This window comes from Pipistrellus hanaki (genome assembly GCF_964339955.1).
Source record: "Pipistrellus hanaki genome assembly, chromosome: 2".
NCBI classification, from domain to species: domain Eukaryota; kingdom Metazoa; phylum Chordata; class Mammalia; order Chiroptera; family Vespertilionidae; genus Pipistrellus; species Pipistrellus hanaki.
This window is the reverse complement of record NC_140504.1, coordinates 108,505,690-108,529,819: the sequence shown is the minus strand read 5'-3', so window position 1 is coordinate 108,529,819 and position 24,130 is coordinate 108,505,690. Positions and strand designations below refer to the sequence as shown.

Sequence of the window (24,130 nt, the reverse complement as noted above, 5' to 3'; positions counted from 1 at the left end):
ACCGGTTTTGGCATCACTGCAGGTCTTAAAGCATCTGTGCGCAGCTTCACTTGCTCACAGAGTCACTCACTCAGCTCCGGGACTGGGGCAGCAGCTTAGAAAGTGCCAGGGACATACGGGGAAGAAGTGTATTATCTGGTTTCAAATTGAGGGCTAGAAGGGTACTGCTACTTTCGACAAAAGCAATAATTGTTTCCCCAGCCAGCCAGCAGGCACAGGTGGGTAACAAATCTGAGTCTCCATTAACTTGCTAACACCATTCACCCTATCCTGGTTATTCCTGAACACAACCCCATCACTTGTGACCTGCTAGAACCTCTCTTATTGGTGATTCCACACAAATGGATGGCCTTGGTTCAAGTTGCAGACTTTACTAAAATGTCGCAAAGGTTTATCAATTAGGGGCAAGCAGTGTCTGGCCTCAGCATGCCCCGTACTTCTTACTAAGAAGCCCAAAGCCTGTTCTAGTGGCTGTTGGCCCTGGGTCACAGTTCAGCTTCTCACAGGCACCTCCAATCCCAGCATGGGTATCAACCATCTCTTACCAGGTAGCCCCAGGCCAGGCACAGGCAGTGGTTGGCCTTGGTCTGACCAGAGTACCTCCTAAGAGGCCCCAGAATCAACTTACACAATGGCTGGCTTTAGACCAAATCAGAGCACCACCCACCCACCTCCACAAATAACATACCCAAAGGATGGATTTGGCACCAGAGCTCCACAGAAGCAAATCCCAGTCCATGTGGTCAGCCCCTGCACACCAGCTCATCTGCTGTACTCATGGCCATTCCTCACAGCCAGTCAGTTTGAGGGTCCTCCTACTGACATTGTAACAGCAATCAAGGCCCAACTACAAGGAACAGCCATAGAGCACTCAGCTTAGGTGATAAGGGACGCATCACTGGGCCCCCAGAACACCTACATTAGGTCACTCTGGTAAAACCAGAAGACTTAGCAGTTCCACTAAATGCATAGAAAATACATACAGGGAGGCAGCCAAAATGAGGAGACAGAGAAACTTGTCCCAAATAAAAGGACAAATCTCTAGAAAAAGAACTAAATGAAAATGAGACAAGCAATCTAACAAATGCAGAGTTCAAAACATTGGTTATGAGAATCCTCAGTGAATTCAGTGAAAACGTCAAGAACGACATAGGAAACATAAAATTGGAGATAGGACTTTGGCGCAACTTTCCCATAGAGTGGAGTGCTCCTTCTCAGTTCTACAGGAGAGGCAGGACTGCTGAAATGCAGCTATGACTGAGGCTAGTATAAATCTGAAGGACTACCTCTCGAAGATGCCCACCTCACCAAAAAACAATTGGATCTCATTCAGCAGTCATGTGACTAGAAGCAGCTTCAAAAAGGAGCTAATGAGGCCACCAAGACCCTTAACAGAGGCATCTCTGAGTTCATTGTGATGGCTGCAGATGCAGAGCCCTGGAGATCATCTTGTACCTCCCACTGCTATGTGAATACAAGAATGTGCCCTACATGTTTGTGTGCTCCAAGCAGGCACTGGGGTGGGCCTGTGGGGTCTCCAGGCGTGTCATCACCTGTTTTGTCACCATCAAAGAAGGCTAACAGCTGAAGCAACAGATCCAATCCATTCAGTAGTCCATTGAAAGGTTCTTAGTCTAAACCAGTGACTTCTGTCCCTGGGGTTGTGTATTATATTGTACAAGTTAGCCTGTAGGATTTCCAGCTACCTTCTGTTGTTATAAAATATTGTAGTGGTAAATCTGATTTTTATCTGATTTTTATTTGAAAAACACACACACAACTGGAGACAGAAACATTTCCAAATAACTAATCAGAAATAAGGAATTCAATAACTGAAATAAAGAACACATTAGAGGGAATCAACTTCCCTAACCTGGCAAAGGAAATAGATATACAAGTCCAGGAAGCTCAGAGTCCCAAACAAGATTAATCCAAAGAGGCTCACACCAAGATAATTAAAATGCCAGAGGTTAGAGACAGAGAGGGAATCATAAAAGCAGCAAGGTAAAAGAGTTAATTACATACAAGGGAGCTTCCATAGACTGCCAGCTGATTACTCAATAGTAATCTTGCAAACCAGAAGGGATTGATACAAAGTGTCCAAAGTGATGTTGGTGTATAGTTGTATAGACCTACAATTATATCTGTGTCAATAGGTATGCACTTTGTTTTCATTATTTTTGCTTCTGAAAACAACACTAGGGTATTATTATTTACTATTTATTTTACTTTAAAAGGAATGGGACTGCTGGATTCAATGGTACATGCAATTAAAACATATTACAGAAAATTTCAGACATATACAAAGTAGAGATAACAGTTAACATAATGAACCTCCATGTACCCATCATCCTGCTTCAACAATTACCAGAACATGAGCAATCTTGTTTCTTTTAAATGCTCTTTTCCCTCGCCTTCTCTCCACCTCCAACACACACTGGATTATTTAAAGCAGGCTGGATATATTTTTAAGGTAGAGACAAGATTTTCTGACATGCAAGATGAAGCATGTAAAAGAGAAAGTTAGTTCCAGGATTGTTAAATTGGGCAAAGGAAAGGCTGGGGTGGCCATCCACTGGTGTGGAGAAGGCTTGGGCAGAAATCAGGTGCTCGGTTTACATCTGATCACACAATCTTTAAAGATGGAGAACCTTCATTGTTATGGTCAGAGGGATTTGTGATGATGTAGTAAGAGTTGGAGAGATGCAATGTCGCTGACTTTGAGGAAGGGACCCAAGAGCCAGAGGATGGGGGCACCATTTGGGAGCTGGAAAAGGCAAGGAAATGAGGCTTCCCAGAACCTCCAGAAAGGAACACAGTCTTGCTGACACCTTGAAATTAGTTCACTGAGATCCATGTTGGATTTTTGAGCTCCAGAACTGTAGGACGATAGAATTGCATTGTTTAAACACCAAGTTTGCAGTCCTTTGTTATAGCAGCAAGAGAGCATGAACACAGCCTCCTACATGAAAGGGTGGAAGGTAAGGGGAAGCACTGAGGGGGCAGAGAAACAGCCTGTGACATAAAAGGAAAACGAAGAGGAGGTGGTGTCCTGGAAGCCGGCCATTTGTGGCTGATTGGTCACATAGGATGAGGACAGAGATTCAGCCTTTGGACTTTTGAAGAGTTTTCTGCAAAGGGGAACAAAACCCCCAGAACAATAGTTAAGAGATGTTTCTTGTCATTATTTAAAATAGGGAAAAGTGACAATATGCTTGTAAGCTGATAGGAATGATACAGAGGATGTGAGAATTGGGGAGAGAGGAGTCTATGGAGCGCTGACCTTGAGTAGCAGTACAAGATCCAGTGCACAGTTAGAATCAGCTTTTCAGAAACAAGAAGTGCAAAAGGTGGGAAAGCAGAGGATGTGGGTATGGTTGCTGGCAGCTGGATGGCTGTGGTATTTGCCCAGTTTCCTCAGTGAGCTTGAAAGATCGCAAAGGGCTGGGATATTTTCAGAGGGAAGATGTGGAATGGTCTTCCAGGAGATAGGGAACGGGGCGAACTAGAGAAACCCAGTTATTTCTAAAGGGAAATAGGCGAAATAGAAAATGTGACCAGCTCTAGCTGGGTTGGCTCAGTGGATACAGCAGACCGAAGAGTCCTGGGTTCAATTCAGGTCAAGAGCACATGCCCAGCTTGTGGGCTTGATCCCCAGTAGTGGGCGTGTAGGAGGCAGCTGATCACACAATTTTTAAAGATGGAGAACCTTCGTCATTATGGTCAGAGGGATCTGTGATGATGGAGTAAGAGTTGGATTCTCTCTCATTATTGATGTTTCTATCTCTCTCCCTCTCCCTTCCTCTCAGAAATCAATACAAATATGTTAAAAAAAAAAAAAAGAAAGAAAGAAAGAAAAGAAAACAACGACTAAGAATAGATGTGCACAGCCCAGGTGTCTTCTGAGGCTGGCTATCTCATTCCCAGCCCGTGTTCGCCTGGCAGAGGCTGTGAGCACTTGATCTTGGATTCTCTCTTAGCAACTTTGTGGCCTCTCAGCTTCTGGGTGCTGTTGCTGCCTGCCCCCCTGGGGCTAGTCTGATGAATATCCTGTTCTGTTCAAGGCCAGATAAATGAAGTTTTCTTTTTCTACTGCACCACACCCTTTAGCGACCTCCCACTGAGTTCTGGTTTCTGGTCTAGACAAAACACTGCAATTTTTTCTCATTTGCATAGCAGAGATCAGTGACACCAGCCAGATCCCAATGAGCCTTTAAGCCCATCGCAGCCCAGGCTCTCAGCTTCAGCCCTGCCCCGCTTTCCTCTCCCAGGTGGCATCTTGCTGTTCTGTGGAGAAGGGGATCTAGCACAAGTCTCACATGTTCGTGATAAGGATACATGTCCTGTCTTCCTTTTCTGTGGAGAAATATATCTAGCTGAAGTGCCATATATGCATAGTAATGGTACACATCCTGTAGAAACGATACAGCAATACCCACCATGGGCTGTCCTTTCACAGACCATGAACTTCAGGGGGAAAGTGAGGTCAACCAAGGAGGGAGAGTGCTGATGAAAAAGGTGAGGTCAACGATAAAACTTCCCTATTTCAATTGGGTCACATTCTGGCTACACATGGGACTGAGGGAGCGAGGCTAATATGAAGTAAAATACCAAGAACATGTCACCATCCAATTAGGGAAATATTGTTATATGTATGTGAAATAGTCTGCACTTTCCGTAGAAGCTTCTGAGATTCCCTGCTTTGGGCCTCTGCTCCCTTTGGGATCAACTATTGGCTGTTTTCCTGGAAGATGGCTCCTATTTTACCTCCTTAATCCCGCACCAGTTTCCTCTGCCTAGAACGCCCTCCTCTCTAATGCCCAACAATCAAAACCTTTTTCAGGTGACAAGTCACTTCTCAAATTTACCTCCTTGATCAAGACATCCCTGGTTTCTTTAGCCAAAAGTTTTCTAAATTTACCCTAAACTCTTTTGTTTTAAGTTTTTATTTATTTTTTTGAATTTATTGTGGTGATATTGGTTCACAAAACCATGTAGGTTTCAAGTGTGAAACTCAACAAAACATCATCTTGGGGTGCCATCACCCCAAGCAACTTCTCTTCTTGTCCCTCTTCTCCCCTCTTTGCCTGTCTCCTCCTATCCCCACCCCCTTTCCCTCTCTTACCTCCACACTATTGTCTGTATCTATGTGTTATATATAACATTTTTTTTCCTTAATTCCTTCACCTTCTTTCATCCAGCCCCTAACACCCCTCCCCTCTGACTGTTGTCATCCTATTTTGAGCTCTTAAGGCATTGTATCTCAACATTTTTTCCATTATCACCTGCTAAGTAGCCTTTGAGTTTTTTCATTCTTTAGACCCTTTTTTTAAAAAAACAAAATATATTTTTATTGATTTCAGAGAGGAAGGGAGAGGGAGAGAGAGATAGAAACATCAATGATAAGAGAGAATCATTAATTGGCTGCCTCCTTCATGCCCCACACTGGGGATGTGCCCTGAGCAGGAATTGAACCGTGACCTCCTGGTTCATAGGTCTACGCTCAACCACTGAGTCATGCCAGCTGGGTCCCTAGACCTTTTCTTAACCCCAATGAAATTGCAATATCCCAGGGTAAGGGTGCATAGGAGAAGCCTGGACCTTCAAGACTTTGAAGCCATGTTAACAAGATTCCCACTGCTTTCAGTGAGGTTCCCCCTTTAGGATCCCAGGTTTATGAGTCCTTCTGACTCAAATGCCAAACTGACACATACCAAAACCCATTGGATCAAAGGCACAACAAAACCAGAAAAAGGGCTCCATTTTAGAAAATGTGTGAATGTCTTAGATTTTGAATCAGACAACCAACGGATAGATTACAAAATATTATTCACACACAAAGTGCTTCAGAGATGCCTTTATTTTATTATTTTGTTATTTCTCACCTGAGGATATTTTCCCATTGATTTTTAGAGAGATTGGAAGGGATGGGGAGAGACACAGAGAGATAAACATCGCTGTGAGAGAGACACATTGATTGTTTGCCTCCTGCATGCACTCCACCCAAAGCATATATGACTTCCCCCAACTTAAAATCACATAAACTCACCATGGGGGCAGCCATCTTGTGTGTTGGAGTGATGGTCAATCTGCATATTACTCTTTTATTAAATAGGATAGAGGCCTGATGCATGGGTGATGGGCAGCTGGTTTGCTCTGAAGGGTGTCCCAGATCAGGGTAGAGGTTCCTTTGGGGCTTGGGGTGGCCTGAGTGAGGGGCCTGTGGTGGTTTGCAGGCTGGCCACACCCCCCGACAACTCAAGCGGAGACCCTGGTATCTGGGATTTATTTATCTTCTATAGTTGAAACCTTGTAGCCTTAAATGGAGGCCAGGGAAGGCCAGGAAGCTTGGCTTCTTCTATCTCTTAGGAAACACAAGCCTCCTGCTCTCTCTGTGGCCACAGCCATTTTTGTTGGGATATTTTTATCTTATATAATTGAAACTTTGTAGCCTTAAGTGAAGGCCAAGGCAGGCTATGAAGCTTGACTTCCTCCATCACCAGGGACAACCCAAGCCTCCTGCCCTCTCTAGCTCTTTGGCTGCCACTATTTTTGTTGGAATTTATTTATCTTCTATAATTGAAACTTTGTAGTCTTGAGTAGAGTCCAGGGCTGGCCAGGGTGTGCAGGAAGATTGGCTTCCTCCATTGCTGGGGAAACCCAAGCCTCCTGCTTGCTCCATGGCCGCAGCCATCTTAGTTGGGTTAATTTACATACTCGTTTTTTATTGTCTGGTGACCATGGCTTCAGGGTATAGTGCAGATTACTCTTTTTAGATAGGATTTTATTAATAATTCCAAATAATTAACCTTAGCTTTATTCATTTTCTCTAGTGTCTATCTCAATTGTTTTGGCTCTTATCTTTGTTATTACTTCCTTCCCATTTACTTTGGGCTTAAATGCTCTTCTTTTTATAGTTTATTAAGCTTCTTAGGGGGTATTCAACACATTTTTAAAAAAACAATATTTTTATTTATTTCGAAGAGGAAGGGAGAGGGAGAAAAAGATGAAAACATCGATAATGAGAGTGAATCCTTGCCGAAGCTGGTTTGGCTCAATGGACAGAGCATCGGCCTGCAGACTCAAGGGTCCTGGGTTCAATTCTGGTCAAGGGCATGTACCTTGGTTGTGGGCACATCCCCAGTAGGGGGGTGCAGGAGGCAGCTGATCAATGTTCCTCTCTCATCAATGTTTCTAATTTTCTATCCCTTTCCCTTTCTCTCTGTAAAAAATCAATAAAAAAAAAAAGTATATTTTTTTTAAAAAAATGAGTGAATCCTTGATTGGCTGCTTCCTGCATGTTTTCCCTCCTCATCACCCCTGACCCTCCCCCCCACTCCTCACCGGGAATCAAACTGTGACCTCCTGGTTCATAGATCGATGTTCAACCACTGAGCCCTGCTGGCCAGGCTCCAACAAATTCTAATGTGTTGTGATTACTTTTTTATTAATTTCATAAAATATTCTAAATTCTTCCTTAATCAGCAGGTTATTTGTATTGTTATTGGCTTCTAATTTGGTCTTATGTTGTCACAGATATATTCTGTACTATTTCAAAATTTTGAAATTTATGGAAACTTATTTTATGGCCTATTATATGCTCTACATTGGTGAATGTTTCATGTACACTTGAAAAGAATATATTCTGTTGTAGTTGGTAGAGTATATTCTGTAAATGTCAATTAGGGCAAGTTAGAGAATAATGTTGTTCAAATCTTCTATACCTTTATTGTCTGACTATCCTATTTAATTGCTGAAAGGGGGTGTTGAAATATTAAACTATGGTTATGAATTTCTAGTTCTCTCTTTAGTTCTGTCAGTTTTTACTTAATCATCAGCTCAGTTTAGAGGCACACACAATAGAAGATTGCTATGTCTTCATGATGAATTGAACCTTTTTCATTACTAAATGTCTTATTTCTGCTAATATTGAAGTCTTATTTTGAAGGTATTTTTTCTAATATTAATATATCCATACCAGCCTTTATATGCTTACTAATTGCATAATATATTTACTTCATTCCTTTATTCTCAACCTATCTGTGCTTTAATATTTTAAGTGTATCACCTATAAACCAGATATATAGTTTGATCTGCTTTTTTTTTTTTTTTTTAATATATTGATTTTGTACAGAGAGGAAGGGAGAGAGATAGAGAGTTAGAAACATCGATGAGAGAGAGTCATCGATCAGCTGCCTCTTGCACACCCCCCACTGGGGATATGCCCGCAACCAAGGTACATGCCCTTGACAGGAATCGAACCCGGGACCCTTCAGTCCCCAAGCCGATGCTCTATCCATTGAGCCAAACTGGTCTCGGCTGATCTGCTTTTTTTATTCATTCTGACAATCTCTGGGTTTAAATTGATATGTTTACCTTATTTACATTTAATATAGATATGAATATTTTTAGGTTTAAGTCTATCATTTTGATATTTGTCTTCTATTAATTTATTCTATTGTTTTTATTTGTTTATTTCTCTTTTTCTCCTTTTTTAACCTTCCTTTTGGTTAATCACATATTCATTTAGTATTTCATTTTAATTCTGTTGACTTTTTAGCTATGCTTACTTAATTGTTTTTAATAGTTGCTCTAGGGATTATAATATGCAATGTTAAGAATTCTACTGACAATATTATACTACATTATAAAAAATGTTACAACTTTATAACAATAATATTTTATCTATCGTACCTTATCCTTCATAAAATTACCAACACATATTTTATATTTCCATGTTATAAATTTCATTATACAATGTTAAAATGTTTGCATAAAACATTCATTTTAAGGAAACCAACAGAAAAAAAGAATTTTTTGTGTTTTTCCATATACTTAACATTTCTGTGGTCTTCTTTCTTTCCTCTATATCTGAAATTCATCTGTTGTCATTTCCCATCAGCCAAAAGTATGTTAGGATTTTTCTTTTTCTTTTAAAAAAATATGTTTTTATTGATTTTAGAGAGAGAAAGGGACAGGGAGAGAAACATCCATGACAAGAAGAAATATTGATTGGCTGCTTTTTGCATGCCCCCTGTTGGGGATTGAGCCCAAAACCCGGCCATGTGCCCTGACCAGGTATCAAAACAGTGACCTCATGGTTCATGGGTCCTTGCTCAACCACTGAGCCACACCAGGTGGGGTGCATTTTTAATGCAGTTCTATTAGTGTCAAATTCTCTCATCTTTTATTTCTCTGAAAATGCAATTACTTCACCCTCATTTTAAAATATATTTTTATTGAGTTAGAATTTTGGGTTTACAGTTTTGTTTTTTCTTTCTTATACTTTAAAGATATAATTTTATTGCTTTCTAGTGTCCATTTTTAAAAATGAGAAGTCAGCTATCAATTATATCATCAATGTATTTTCCCTTATAAAGCTGCTTTTGCAATATTCTCTGAATTCTTTGGCTTTCATAAATTTCACTATGATATGCTTTGATGTTCTTTGTTTTTAAAATCCTGCTTAAGTTTTAATGATCTGTAAATTAATTCTTTTCCTTAACCAAATTTGGGGGGTTATTTATATAAACCTTTTCTGCCCCATTCTCTTTGTTTCTCCTTTGGGACTCAATGGCATATCTATTGGGCTGCTAAATTGCCCCAAGTTTACTTGATATTGTCCCAAGGTCAATTTTTTAAAATCCTTTTTTCTCTGTTCTTCAATAGATATGTATAATTTCTATTAATTCATCTTTAGGTTTCACTTCCCCTTTCTTCTCACATCATCAATGTGATGTCAAATCTAACTAAGCATGTTAAACATGTGAGGGAAAAAAAGGAATTTGTGACTCATAGTAAAACAGTATCCTACTGTTTTTTTTGTTTTGTTTTGTTTTTCCCCCCAGATATTGCAATTTTCAGTTCTAGAATGCCCACTTGGTTCTTGTTTATAGTTTTCATTTCTCATCTAAGCTTCTCTATCTGTTCACTTACTATGATCATCTTTTCCTTTAAGTCCTCAAAGATATGTTTTAAGTATCTGCTTTAAAGTCCTTGTCTGCTAATTCTAATACCTATATTACTGCATGGTCTTTTTTTACTGACTGACTAGAGACCCAGTGCACAAAATTCGTTCACAGGGGTGGCAGGGAAGTGGCCTGCACCCTCTCCAATCTGGGACCCCTTGAGGAATGTGTGACTGCCCGTTTAGGCCCAATCCCAGTAAGATGGGGCCTAAATGGGCAGTGGGACATCTCTCTCACAATCCAGGACTGCTGGCTCCCAACTGCTTGCCTGCCTGCCTTCCTGATTGCCCCTAACCACTTCTGCCTGTCAGCTTGATCACCCCCTAACCACTTCCATGCCAGCCTGATTGATGCCTAACCACTCCCCTGCCATCCTGTTTGCCCCCAAGTTCCCTTCTTTGCTGGTCTGCTCACCCCTAACTGCCCTACCCTGCAGGGTTGATCGCCCCGAACTGCCCTCCCTTGCAGGCCTGGTCCCTCTCAACTGCCCTCCCTTGCTGCCCTGGTGCCTCCCAATCGCCCTCCCCTGCTGGCCATCTTGTGGTGGCCATCTTGTGTCCACATGGGGGCAGAACCCTTGACCACATGGAGCAGCTATCTTGTGTGTTGGAGTGATGGTCAATCTGCATATTACTCTTTTATTAGATAGAATAGTGGCATGGTGCATGGGTGGGGTGATCGCGGATCAGGGTGAGGATTCACTTGGGGTGTGGGGTGGCCTGAGTGAGGGGCCTGTGGTGGTTTACAGGCCAGCCACATTCCCTGGAGACCCAAGTGGAGGCCCTGGTATCTGGAATTCATTTATCTTCTACAGTTGAAATTTTGTAGCCTGGAACGGAGCCAAGCCTCCTGCTAGAATTAATGTATCTTCTATAATTGAAACTTTTCAGCCTTAAGAGGAGGCCTGGGCCAGCCAGGGTGTACAGAAAGCTTTGTTTCCTCCATTGCCAGGGGCAACCCTAGCCTCCCGCTCCAGCTCTGTGGCTGCCACCATTTCTGTTTGGATTTGTTTACCTTCTATATTTGAAACTTTCTAGCCTTGAGTGGAGGCTTAGGCCAGCAAGGGCTGGTGGAAAGCGTGGCTTCCTCCATTCCCTGGGAAACCCAAGCCTCCCTCCTGCTCTCTGTGGCCGTAGCCATCTTGGTTGGGTTTATTTGCATACTCGCTCTGATTGGCTGGTGGGCATGGCTGGTGGGTGTAGCGAAATGATGGTTAATTTGCACATTACTCTTTTATTAGGTAGGATACTGTTTTACTATGAGTCACACATTCCTTTTTTTTCCACATTTTTAATAGTATTTTTACTATATACTAGACATTGTAGATGTAGAGACTTTGGATTCTGCTATCTTCCTCTGGGGAAGGGAAAAATATATATATATATATATATATATATATATATATATATATATATATATATACATATATACATGTATATATATGTATATATGTATATATGTATATATGTATATATATATATATATATATATATATATATATATATATGTGTGTGTGTGTGTGTGTGTGTGTGTGTGTGTGTGTGTGTGTGTGTTCTAGTTGGCAGTTGAGTTACTAGGTAATCAACTTAAATTGTGGAGGCTTGGTTTTACACTGATTTGTGTTTATGGGAAACCCAAGTGTTTACCAAATGTCTCTAAATTGATAGGACTCAAAATCCAAACTCTTTCTCCTCTATAGTGAGTGGCAGTTGAAATCTCTGCTTAGTTCTTTCAGTCTTTACACTGTTGCTCCTTAGAGTCTACCCTACATATGTGCAATTCAGGGTCAGGCAGGGATTTAAATGAATCTATGTACAGATTTGGGGGATCCCCTCTGATATGGCTAACTTTTTACGGTATTTCCTCTCTCACTTTTCAGATACTTTGACAACTCGGAAATTAATACCCAAGCCAATAAGATCAAAACTTTCTATTGAATTGTAGTTACTCTGAGCCACACAGATTGAGGTTGTTCTTAGGAAAGAGTTTTGTGTACAATATGCTTCGTTTTCCCCCATTAGTCAAATCCTTTTCAGATTATGTCTGTTTTTGGCTATTCCCCATCCTTCAAATTACATATGTAATTCGTTCAGAGTTTAGAATTATAATCTGAGAGGGTTAGGCTGACACTAGATATTTCACCATAATGGAAATAGGAGCTACTGCTTGTCTTCTTTTTATAAAAGAAAATTTGTTTATATAATTAGTGCTTGATCTTTGAAGAAAAACTGGAGGATACTGAAAAATATAAAGAACAAAATTAAATAATCCCAGTTATCTGGAGTTAGTCACTGCAACATTTTGGTGGACATACTTCTAGTCTTTTTGCTATCCAGCTATGCATATATGTATGCATGTGTGTTTGCTTATCTATCATCTTACCTATCTTCTTCTTCTTCTTCTTCTTCTTCTTCTTCTTCTTCTTCTTCTTCTTCTTCTTCTTCTTCTTTTTCTTCTTCTTCTTCATCATCATCATCATCATCATCATCATCATCATCATCATCATTATTATCATCCATTACTTATTATCATATCAATCTTCCTTGTATTGTGGCACCACTGCTTTCTTGATTTTCTCCTTTCTTTAGCCGTTTTTCTACATGGGTTTAATTTTCTCTGTCCATTCTTACGACATTATTTGTATCTTATTAGCAGGACCTTTAAAAGTACTTTAGTATCTTCAATTTTTTACAAACTATAAACATTCAATGGATGTGTGCAGGCTGACTAAACTTTCCTGTGCTAGATAGAGATTTTTTTTAAACCAACAGCTGTGCATTCTGTGGTAACCCCTACAGCAATTCACAAATGTTTGGTTCTCCTTTCTCCTAGCATATGGTACAACTGTACTTCTCTGCTGTGTTGAATTTAGATGGGACCATGTAACTTGCTTTTGGTAACGCTTTGCCAGTTTCATTTTCTCTGCAGAGATGATTAACAAGTTTCATTTAAAGACTCCTCCATCAAGCTGGGGCCTGGATTAACGATGATGGTAATATGAGCAGAGCCCTTACCTAACCCATGACAAACATGGATATGAAACACAAACATGAAGCTATTTTTACACCAGGGGTTGGTAAACTATTCTGAGGGATGGTTATGCTAATAAATAAAGTGTTATTAAAACACACATAGGTTGTTTTCACACTAAAAGGGCAAAGCTGAGCAGTTGTTACAGAGACCTATGGCCTGCAAGCCTAAAATATTTAGTATCTGCCCCTTTAAGAAAAAATTGCTGGTTCCTCTTTTAAGTTGCTGAAACTTGGGACTTGTCACTGCTGCATAATTTAGGCAATCCTAACTGATCTGCATTCAAAATATCCAAATGTGTATTAGGAACAGGCTGGAGGGAAGAAAGGCCATAGCAAAGTCAGATGCAGTAGCTAAATATGTTTCCTTTCAAAATCAGCATGTTCCTCTTTTAAAAAAAATATATTTTATTGATATTTTACAAATAGGAAGGGAGAGAGATAGAGAGCTAGAAACGTCGATGAGAGGGAAACATCGACCAGCTGCCTCTTGCACACCCCCTACTAGGGATGTGCCCGCAACCTTGACCAGAATCGAACCTGGTACCTTTTAGTCCGCAGTACGACGCTCTACCACTGAGCCAAACCGGTTTCGGCTCTTTAAAAAAAAAATTATTATTATTATTATTATTATTATTATTGTACTACTTGTTACTCTTTTTAAATATACACATTTTTATTGCTGACAGTATTGCACATGTCCCCATTTTCCTCCCCTTTGCCCACTTCCACCCAACTCCTGTCCACTGCACTATTATCTGTGTCCATGGGCTATGCATTATATGCATGTAAGTTCTTTTTTTTAATTTAAAAAATTAAATCTTTATTGTTGAAAGTATTTCATATGTCCCCCGTCACCCCCTCTTAGTAACACCTTTTAGCCCACCCCACCCCCTACCCCAGTCCTTCACCACCGTATTGTCTGTGCCCATGGGTTATGCATATATGCATACAAGCTCCTTGGTTGATCTCTTCCCACCTACCCACCCACCCACCTCTGCCTTCCCTCTGAGGTTCACAGTCTGTTCCATGCTTCTATGTCTTTGGATCTACTTTGTTCATCACTTTATTTTCCTCATTAGATTTCACATATGAGTGAGATCATGTGATACTTGTCTTTCTCTCACTGGCTTATTTCACTTAGAATAATACTCTCCAGGTCCCTTCATGCTGTCTCAAAGGATAAGAGATCCATATTTTTCACTGCTACATAATATTTCATGGTGTAAATGTACCACAGCTTCTTCATCCACTCATCTACTGATGGGCACTTGGGCTGTTTCCAGATCTTAGCTATTGTAAATTGTGCTTCTATGAACACAGGGGTACATACATTCTTTTTGATTGTTGTTTCAGGTCTCTTAAGATATACATAGTCCTAAAAGTGGGATCACTGGGTCAAATGGCAGTTCCATATTTAATTTATCTTTTTTTCTTAATATTTTGTTAAGGAAACTCCATACTGTTTTTCCACAGTGGCTACACCAGTCTGCATTCCCACCAGCAGTACACGAGGGTTCCTTTTTCTCCACATCCTTGACAGCACTTGTCATTTTTTGATAATAGCCATTCTGACAGGTATGAGGGATACCTCATTGTTGTTTTAATTTGTGACTCTCTGATGATCAGTAACTTAGGCATGTTTTTCATATGTGTCTTGGCCATCTATATGTCTTCTTTAGAGATGTGTCTATTTAGGTCCTTTGCCCATTTTTTTTAAAAGAAAATATTTTCATTGATTTCAGAGAGGAAGGGAAAGAGAGATAGAAACATCAATGATGAGAGAGAATCATTGATCGGCTGCCTTCTGTTTGCCCCACACTGGGAATCGAGCCCACAACCTGGGTATGTGCCCTTACTGGGAATGGAACCATGACCACCTGGTTCATAGGTTGATGCTCAATTACTGAGCCATGCCAGCCGGGCTGCATTTAAACTCTGGTTATTCTCTTCCCATTCTCTCCCATCCTTCCCCTCTGAGATCTGTCAGTCTGTTCCATGCTTCCATGTCTCTGGATCCACTCTGCTCATCAGTTTATTTTTTTCATTAGATTCCACATATGTTATTTAAAAAACTCAGAACATTAAAAAATGTAATTGTTTACTTACTTTACTTTAGAAACTGCAGTAATTTCTAAGTAAGTTTTATTTTGATCTTAAAAGAGCCACTTTACTTATTGTTTTGTTTGTTTATATTATTGTTTTGTTTTGAGGTACATAAGGGTGAGTGTATTTAATGCAGTGGAGAGCAGAATACAGTAAGTCACGTACAGTTTCAGCTAGTCTTCTGCTTTGTAATCAGTGACATCCTTCCTCCCAGATTCTGATAACTACCCTCCAGTCCCTGGGAAAATTGGTGCTCTATAGGGCTTACAGGCAGGACAAACTTGAGGGTAGAAGCCAGAAGGGTCTGGGCTCCAATAGAATTTATTTTCCTCATCCAGAGTCCAAAGGGGAGGATGCAGGCCACCCCATCACTGAAACAGGAGGATGAAAAGACTGACAGCCAAAAAGACATAACTCTGAGAAGGGAATATCTACAGACTATCAGGTAAGGATGACAGGGAGTGCCTGGAAGTTTTGCTCAGTGCTTTATACCTGAGCCAAGCTTTCTGAACAAGGAGAGACTGTTCTCATGAGAACTCTCAGTAATCACTGCTGTCTGGACCTGCGGGGATGCATCTGGCGTCCTGTACCCACTGAGCCCGTCCAGCTTCTTTGCTCCCCTTCCTTCTGCCAGGACTCCTCTATTTCTAGCCACAGCCTAGTCTATTTCCTATAGTTTTTGAGATTGGCACTTGCACCCCCCCACACACACTCCCACAACAGAAGACAAGCACAAGGGCTGTTTACATCTCACTGGAATGCAAAGACCCCAGGGTTGTGGTGCCCCAGCTCCGGGGTTTAGCTCCACCTTGATCAGTACCTGTGCTATCGTGGGCCACTTATTCCCTTGCCTCATTGACTTCACCTGTAAAATTAAGAGTTGGATAATATAATCTGTAAGATATCTTTAACTCTCAAGGTGTTTCTGCAAGTCACTACAGGGAAATAGGGAAGTTACAGGCCTTTTGGAAACCTCTATATGTCCTCATAAAAGTCTTGTCTGAGTATGGTGAAATGAAAACGAGACTAATCCTTTCTCTCCTTTCATTTCCTGACAGAAGGATATAGAAACTTCAAGGCAATACAGGAACTGACCTTTGTATGTCAAAATGTGAACACACAGACCACAGGGGAGCTGCCCATTGCTTCCAGATACATGGAGCCTCCGTGGCCATTGGGTTCCATATAACAATGTATCCAAGACCTTTTCGGGATTAATGAACACATCAGGACTGACTTTTGGAAATGAGGGCACACCTGAAAGTTTTAGAATATTTAACCATTATGTTTGCTCTTATTCAATTCCTTGAAAAGTAAAAAAGGAGAAAAGAAATATCATTAGCTTATTCAAGGCCAGTGAAGTTCACCCAGCACCCCCTCCCTGGGAACCCTGGTCTGGGACCCTCCTGCCCGTGGAGGCTGTCACTCTTTTTAAAAAAATATATATATTTTATTGATTTTGTACAGAGAGGAAGGGAGAGAGATAGATGAAAGAGAGAGTCATCGACCAGCTGCCTCTTGCACACCCCCTACTGGGGATATGCCCGCAACCAAGGTATATTTTATTGATTTTGTACAGAGAGGAAGGGAGAGAGATAGATGAAAGAGAGAGTCATCGACCAGCTGGGGATATGCCCGCAACCAAGGTACATGCCCTTGAACGGAATCGAACCCGGGACCTTTCAGTCCCCAAGCCTACGCTCTATCCATTGAGCCAAACCGGTCTCGGGGAGGCTGTCACTCTTTAGGGAGCCAGTAACAGAGGTTTAAGTTCAGGCTCCAGAGTCAGCCAGCTTGAGTTTGACTCTCACCCACCACTTAAGGGCATGGCCAGGGGCAAATACCTAACCTTTTCTAGCCATAGTCTCCTCATCTGCATAATGGGTACCTGTGTTACACAGCTGTTAGGTTTAAATGAGAGAAAGCAAGTCTTGCTTCTAGCACAGAGCCACTCCTGAGGAGGCTGCCCGAGTGCTCAACAAGACACCAGCAGTTGTTACACTGAATCTTGGTGAATTAGATAAATCCTATGTCAGGAGACCCCCTTTGCCCCCCGCTCCCCTCCCCCAAGTCTGGCGCCTGCTCTTCTCCCTACTGTCCCCTTTTCTAGGAGTCACCATTCCTCCAAGCCCTAAAGTCAGCGTGCCTTTGAGTTTTTATGCTGAGCAGCAGGCAAAGTGGCATCAGGGGGTTGGGCCTTCTCACCCAGAAATCCTCCTTTCATCCCTGGTTGATGGGCAGGGGCCAAGTGGAAACACCAAAATCAATGGGAAACCCCTTTCCGGGGCAAGAGGAAAATGGAGAGTGATCAGAGCCTGCTCTGCAAGGACGTAGGTACCTGGTACCTGGAGGGCCTCAGGTGCATGCATCCATCGGAGTCCCCCTTCTGTTGCCCGCTGATCCCAAAGCTGCGTGAGAAGGCGCCAAGTTCCAGGCAGCAACATGCACCTCCCCACTCCCTTCTCGGCTCCTTGCCCTGGAGAAAGCTCTCCCGCCCGCCCGCCCGCCTTGGCAGAGCAGGCCCGGATCACTCTCCATTGGGACTTCCCCCTGGCGGAGACCCGCAGCCATTCCTGAGCTGCCTGGGGGCAGTCTCCCCCACCTCCCGGGGGCGCCTTCCAGGTGCGGCCCCTGTGGGACTCGCGGGCGCCCCGCCGCCTGGGACGTCAGGTTCGCGGCGGGGACGCAGAGGAGCCAAAGCCCGGCGCCGGCCCGGTCTTCCAGAATAAGCAAATCCCTCTGGTAAGGGCGGCGATCGCTTTCCTCGCCCCGGAGAGCCGCTCCGCTCCGAGGAGGCTGCCCGAGGGCGTCTCGGGTGGCCGCGGCGGCCCATCCCCGCGGCGCAGCTCAGCGCCCGCCCTCAAAACCCTCCAAACGATGGGAAGGGTTTAGGGAGATGAGGAGTGACGGGGGTGGGGGGTGAGCGGTGGAGGGGGCGCCTGCGAGTGCAAACTTCCAGGGGACTCCCGCCGGACTGTAGGACTGGGCGCTCCACCGGGCGCCGCCCTGCTCCCTAAGAGGGGTTGGGGGCTGGGTGTTGGAAATGGGGGTGGCTGTGCTGGGGCAAATTATGAGGCGGGGCCTCAAGTCGCTCCCTCCGCCGACATCCGGAAACATAGGCAACTGAGAAAATGCAGTGGGGTAAAAGAAAGATTAAACAGAATAAAGAGGAGAAAAACCGACAAGAGAAAAAAAGGCAGTGGGAAAAGAAGGGACGAATCGTGGGACCAGTCAGGTGCAGGTCAGCGCCAGGATGATAAATAAGTTTCCAACAGAAGGTGGTAGGATGTAAAGCGCGTTCTTGAGTGTGTCCCCGTCCACAGCATGTGTCGGTTTGTTGGAAACGCAGACCTATTGTATCCAGATCTCAGGGAGTGGGGCCAGCCTGTTTCCTCAGGTCCTCCAGGGGGTTCCATGCGCCTCAATTTCAAGACCCGCTGTACAAAGGAAATGACACTGGCTTGGGGGCTGGGAAACTGGGCCCCTAATTTTCCCATCAATAAAAGGAAGGGCTGGGCTAGATCAGGGGTCACTGGTGGATAGAACCTGGCAGGCCCCGCAGAGTGAGGTGGGCCAGGTAGGCCACAAGTGCCTGTGCCCAGTGCCTGTCAGTTGTTGCCTGGCCTGAAGTTGGGGCAAGAGTTGGCATATCTGATTTTGCAAGAGAAGCTGATTTGTAAAATGTGAAATTTTTAAAATGTTTTTTAAATGTTCGCAGTAATTAAATATTTTAAAAACATTGTTTGGGTCCTCCCTGCAGACCAACATAAACATGTGCAGCTGGGTTTGTCCTGTAGGTCTTGGTCTACAGTCTTCCAGCTCATGATCTCATCGTATTCGGAACTAGCCTGTGAGACCCACACAAAGTGTGCATGCCGTCCTGAGGGAGATAAGTAGTGCTTCCTGAGCTTCTCAGGAAACTTTAGGAGAAAACTTTGGGACACTCATAGCTACACAAAGGATTGCTATTCCTTTGATTCCCTTCTTGCTGCCCTGTCACATTCTTCATCAGGAAGCCCCACTGTTCTCATTATATTTTAAATCTAAAAATTGCTGACCCACAAAACATTAAATAACTCCTTCGAACTCCTTTTCCGGAGCCTGTCCATGCGTTGCCATCTTCCAAACCACAGGGTCCCTGTCGAGCCCGTTCTGACCACCTTGTGTTTGTCAGGTGCTGTTCCCATGTTCCCATGTTCCAAGCGCTTTACATGCATTAACTCTTTTAACAGCACCGTGTGACACATGAAAAAAACAGACCCAGAGAGGTGAAGGGATGTATGTGTCCCAGAACGCCCAGCTTGTATCAGTATGTGGCATGAGGGGCCTGTGGCACGAGGGGCCCAGCAGGCCCAGTGCAAGTGGAGCTCTGGCCCTTCCTCAGCTTGCCAGATAATGTAGCCAGTGGGGCTTAAGGTGTCACAGAGTCTGACAGCTTTAACAAAGGAGGTGTCATGTGGAGGAGATGAAAGAGCAGAGCTGTTTATTTGAGGATTAGGGCCCTAAGAAATGTCTCTAACTCTGCAGGCTGCCTCTGTCCCCTTGTTCCTGACAGTGCTCTCAGGGCCTTAGGGGAAGAATGCCCGGGTCTCATGTTACAGGGCTCCCTAGGCAGAGGACCATCTCCCTGCCACCCAGCACTTGTTCTCAAGGGTCCCGGATGGAAAGAGCACTAAGAAAGAAGTGAGGAGACCTGGATCTTAGCCCAGCCTTATAAACAATGGACTTTGAGTACCTTGGAGACTAATTTTACTTTTCTGGGTTCCCGATGCTGCATCTTTGCATTGTTCAAAATAGTAGCTGCTCGCCACAAGTAGCCAAATTAAAAACTGTTTCTCCCTGTGCTAGCTACATTTCCTGTGCTCAGCAGCTACACATGGCCTGCTGGAAGGAGAGATGTGGGCATCTCTGTTTTGCAGGAAGCTCTACTGTGAAGGCTACTGTGGCTGAGCTAGATAACCCTGAAGCCTTTTGAATACAGCCTACATGCTATTTGCATCTGATACATGAGCAGTCATTACTCACGTCTGTGAGGCACTCGGGGGCACGGTCAGAGGACCTGATCTCTGCTGGTGAGGTGGATACAGTGAGGTGGTCAGACTGCCAGGAAACTCAACTTCTGGCCAAGAGCAGCTACTACAGAGACATCCAGCCAGAATTAGTGGTGCAGCTTTGACCGTGAACATTCCTGCTCTGTGAATCCTATTGGCCTATAAAAGAAGTGAACATTGGACCTTACTATATGGAGGGTAAAAGTAAGAATAATACTGTTGCAACTTGCAGAACTCTAACAGTCCAGCCCCTGCCTGGTGTGGGGATGGAAACATTGGAGGAATGCTATCATGTGACAGTGATAGCCAGCATCTATCTAGCGCCTTGCATGTGCCTGTTGGACCCATCCTGCCTCATGGTGTGCTATGAATCAGGCACACTATCACCCCATTACAGAGGCGGGAGCAGCCTGGCAGAGAGGCTCAGCAGTGCCCACTGTCACTGGACTAGCAAGTGCAGGAGGGGCTAGGATTAGAATTGCAGATAAAATACCAGTACAAACTGAAATTCAGTTTTTACTGGGAATCCTGTATTCTTCTTTGCGAAACTGGTGACCCCAGCTGAGACACAGTACAGACATTCTGGATCCAGAGTCTGTGCTCTTCACAGCCCGTTGCTGCCCCTTTAGAGAGAAAGATGATTTAGGATGGTCTGTGTTAGGACACAGGAAGCACCCTGGGACTATGCAGCCCCTCCTCCCTGCCACCCCCAAGTCCTCATCCTCAAATCATGACTGTCAACCAGAGTGGGAAGAACCTGGAAGGAGACATTTTACACACGCTGACAAATGACACCCCCAGTGACAGGACCCAGCCTTTCCGTCCTAAAGCATAAGCCCTGTTGCATGCTTGGACCAGTAGGCTCCACTACTCTGGGATTCCAGCCTGCCCATCACAGAAGCCCTGGCACTGTGCTGAAGAGAGGCCCCGCAGGAGCACAGTCAGGCTCAGCAGGAGCACAGTCAGGGCCCCAGGAGCACAGTCAGGACCCCAGGAGCACGGTCAGGACCCCAGGAGCACAGTCAGGACCCCAGGAGCACAGTCAGGCCCCACAGGAGCACAGTCAGGACCCCAGGAGCACAGTCAGGACCCCAGGAGCACAGTCAGGCCCCACAGGAGCACAGTCAGGACCCCAGGAGCACAGTCAGGCCCCGCAGGAGCACAGTCAGGCCCCACAGGAGCACAGTCAGGACCCCAGGAGCACAGTCAGGCCCCGCAGGAGCACAGTCAGGCCCCCAGGAGCACGGTCAGGCCCCCAGGAGCACAGTCAGGCCCCACAGGAGCACAGTCAGGACCCCAGGAGCACGGTCAGGCCCCCAGGAGCACAGTCAGGACCCCAGGAGCACAGTCAGGACCCTAGGAGCACAGTCAGGCCCCGCAGGAGCACGGTCAAGACCCGCAGGAGCACAGTCAGGACCCCAGGAGCACGGTCAGGCCCCCAGGAGCACAGTCAGGACCCCAGGAGCACAGTTAGGCCCCACAGGAGCACAGTCAGGACCCCAGGAGCACAGTCAGGCCCCGCAGGAGCACGGTCAAGACCCGCAGAAGCACAGTCAAGACCCGCAGGAACACAGTCAGGACCCCAGAAGCATGGTTAGGACCCCAGGAGCACAGTCAGGCTCTGCAGGAGCACAGTCAGGCTCTGCAGGAGCACAGTCAGGACCCCAGGAGCATAGTCAGGCCCCGCAGGAGCACGGTCAGGCCCCGCAGGAGCACAGTCAGGACCCCAGGAGCATAGTCAGGCCCCGCAGGAGCACAGTCAGGACCCCAGGAGCACAGTCAGGCCCCACAGGAGCACAGTCAGGACCCCAGGAGCACGGTCAGGCCCCGCAGGAGCACAGTCAGGACCCCAGGAACACAGTCAGGCTCTGCAGGAGCACAGTCAGGCTCTGCAGGAGCACAATCGGGACCGCAGGAGCACAGTCAGGCCCCACAGAAGCACGGTCAGGCCCCGCAGGAGCACAGTCAGGACCCTAGGAGCACAGTCAGGCCCCACAGGAGCACAGTCAGGACCCCAGGAGCACAGTCAGGCCCCGCAGGAGCACAGTCAGGACCCCAGGAGCACAGTCAAGCCCTGCAGGAGCACGGTCAGGCCCCGCAGGAGCACAGTCAGGACCCCAGGAGCACAGACCACTGCAGGGATTGATTTACAAACAGCTTTGGGAGCCAACTCCAGATCTTCTCAAACTGAATCCCCAGGGGTGATGCTAGGGGCATCTATATTTTAAAAAATCTCCACTGGTTAGATGGCCACAGTTCAGAGGTGCTGCCCAGAGCCTTTGCCAGCTCCCAGGAACTTTCCTTTTCTCGTAAGGACCTAACCTAATCACATTCCACCAGGCTAGCTTTCAGTGTGACTGCCCGCCTTGTCACTGGAATCCTTCCCAGTCTCTTCTCCTCTTGCCTATTTACTCCATTCATCTCTCATTTATTCTTCCTATCCCAGAGCTGGTCCTCCCAGGCTTTCCCTCCTAGCATTGCCTGGCACCTAAGTAGTCAAAGTTCAGGCCCATCACTATACTGATATTCTCATGGCTCATTTGCATACCACCTCCCACTGTCCTAATATGTTAGATTTGTGGACACCACCTCAGAGAGAAGGTCATTTATGGATTTTTAAGAAAAGTTTCAAGAGATGAAGTGACCCTCCAAAGATGCAGAGAGAAAGAGAGAGAGCTTGGAGGGTCTGTCTCAGAGTCTGGGTTCAGGAGGCCTGGACACATGCACAGGAGACATCTTGCATTTATAGGGACAAAGGCTATAATCTGACTCCAAACAAAAGCTACTTGATGCATCTCACCCCTCCTCAGGCGTGGTTTTAACAATTGAAAATCTATTGGTGAGTAAAAGCACCTGGCCACAGCTAGACATTTTTGTAGTCGCTAAACTGTGAGGTGAGTAAGCTTGTCCACTACTTATTTAACTATATGGACTTTGCAGAAACTAGGAATCCATTGCCAACAGTCTGCTCTGCCAGATGAAACCGTCAGGTAGACTGTGGGGTGGGGAAGCTGGTGGCCCTTCAACTTTCAGATGCTTTAGAGCTGCCGTATGTTAGTAATTCAGTCTAGTTTGGCAAGCACTTTTTGAGTATCCACTATATCCTTAGCTTGTGGTATATGAGAAAGGAATGTGTGTGTGCAATCTCATTAGGGGGACAGGACAATACCAGGTGAGACAGTTAGGGTGTGTGGTCCCTGCGGGAGTCCTAACCAGGGAGGAGCAACTCCAAACACTGAGGCTCCTGCAAACACAGGACCCTAGGACCTTTCAATGCATTCACTAGGTGAGCGCTAAGGACCACTAAGTGAAGAATACAGGACTGGGTGCTGAAGAAGTAGACAGAGGGTAGAACATGGTCCCTGCCCTCAAGGACCTTAAGCTATTCCTAGAAGTGGAAGATGTCGTAAGGCCATTGGATCTCAGGGAACTTCTGCAGCAGCAGGTGGAGTAAAGTGAGAAGATCTTTAGGCTTGGAGCGGAGAAGGGTTTCTGTAGTCTGCATCATGCCAGTAGTGACTTTAAATGGAAAGGGGCTTATGTTTGACATTACCGCACCTGTTAAAGTATGGTACACATGTATCATTCATGGACAAGTCACCTACCATTTTTTCTGTTTCCATTCCTTAATTGGTGAAATATAGTTAAATCTATTTTGCTAGATTGTTGTGATGGCTTAATTAGATTAGATATAATAAAGTCTAACCACCCAGTCAATTCTACCACTAAAAAAACAAACAAACCAATCCTACTAATTATTTAGTTCAGAATTCCAGAGAGCAAACACTGGAGGGTGATTTTATCACCAAATCACTCACATGATTGGGCGCTGTGGCACTGTGGCAAGCACAGTAAATGAAGGAGACTGGGAAAGAGAAACAGAGCAGAGGACAGGAAGAAAGAGGGAAAAGCAGGAAGGGAGAGGGTGGAGGGGCTGTATCACACCTAAGAGCAGGTGGGAGCAAGGGTTTATGCT

General features: G+C 44.7%; 1 pseudogene across 1 annotated transcript; it reads left to right on the top strand.

Annotated features, from left to right (window-relative positions):
* Positions 1 to 1,253: 1,253 nt before the first annotated feature.
* Positions 1,254 to 1,638, top strand: LOC311618382 (NHP2-like protein 1; annotated as a pseudogene). The gene has a single exon. The product of its transcript is annotated as an NHP2-like protein 1 (transcript).
* Positions 1,639 to 24,130: the final 22,492 nt, after the last annotated feature.